Source organism: Galeopterus variegatus, unplaced genomic scaffold, assembly GCF_000696425.1.
Source record: "Galeopterus variegatus unplaced genomic scaffold, G_variegatus-3.0.2 Scaffold162, whole genome shotgun sequence".
NCBI lineage: Eukaryota > Metazoa > Chordata > Mammalia > Dermoptera > Cynocephalidae > Galeopterus > Galeopterus variegatus.
The window spans coordinates 730,822-731,991 of NW_007726273.1; positions in this window are offsets into that span (position 1 = coordinate 730,822).

Below are 1,170 nucleotides of genomic sequence, written 5' to 3' on the forward strand. Positions count from 1 at the left end.
AAGAGGGTTTTTTTTTTTTTTTTTTTTTTTTTTTTTCCCCCCCTTTTTGTCTTTTTTACTGACCGGCAACGGGATCGCAACCCTCGGTGTTGCGCCCGCACCACGCTCAGCCAGTGAGCGGGAACCGGTCTCCACATGGGATCCGAACCCTCGGCGGGAGGGCCTCCGCGCTTCCAAGCGGCGCACTCTCCAGTGCGCCACCGGCCGGCCCTCTTAAGAGTTTTAAAAATGGTACTGATGTGGCCAACAGTATTTAAAACCTTACCCTTTGCAAGCCCTGTAAGAGCATTGGAACATCCAGGACCCAGAGACCAGCGGATCCAGGAAATCCAGCGAATACTGCGACCCGATTCAGCAACCAAGCATTTCCCCTGAAATTATTATTTCAGACACCATTCGGGCTATATAACCTTCCATCCTTCTAGGTTGCTCAGCCTCACCAGCGCTTCCTGCCAGCCGGTTTCTCTCTCAAATTTCCAGTGCCATTACCTTGGCCACGCCCTTGACAGTACTACTGTGGCTCCCCGCCTGGCAAAACCTGAGACTGGATCAACCCAACAGTCTCTTCTTTCCAAGCCTTCTGTGGGGTAGCTCTCCCCTTCACAGATATCCCATCTATTGATAACCCATCTCTTCTGTACCTCCAACCTTTCCATTCTTCCCATCTGCACTGAAACTTGCTTCTCTTCCCAGTCTTAGGAACAGCAACTTCCTTCACCAGGAGTTTCTTCACTAGCCTCCCCACTCTCTCCACTATGATCTCCATCCTCCCCTTCACAGTCAAGTTTTTGGAAATATTTTACACTCTCAGTTTCTACTTCCTCACTTCTTCCTTGCTGCCCACACCATAAAACTAGCTCCTACCCACCAGCACTCCCCTAACACCTAGTAGTCGGTGTCACCAGGATGCTAAATCCAATGGGTATTTTTCAGGTCTTATCTTGCTTGACCTCCCAACAGTACTAGTCATTGTTGAGCACTCCCTCCTGGGAGTTCTCTCTTCCTCTGGTTTCTGTGATATTTCACTCTCCTTCTGGCCCTCCTTCTCTGGCTTCTCCTTCTCAAATTTACTCCTTCCAGAGAGTGCGGTAGACAGAATAATGGTTTCCAAAGATGTCCATGTCCTAATGTGGATTGGAATATGTGAATATGTTAAGTTAAATAGCAAAA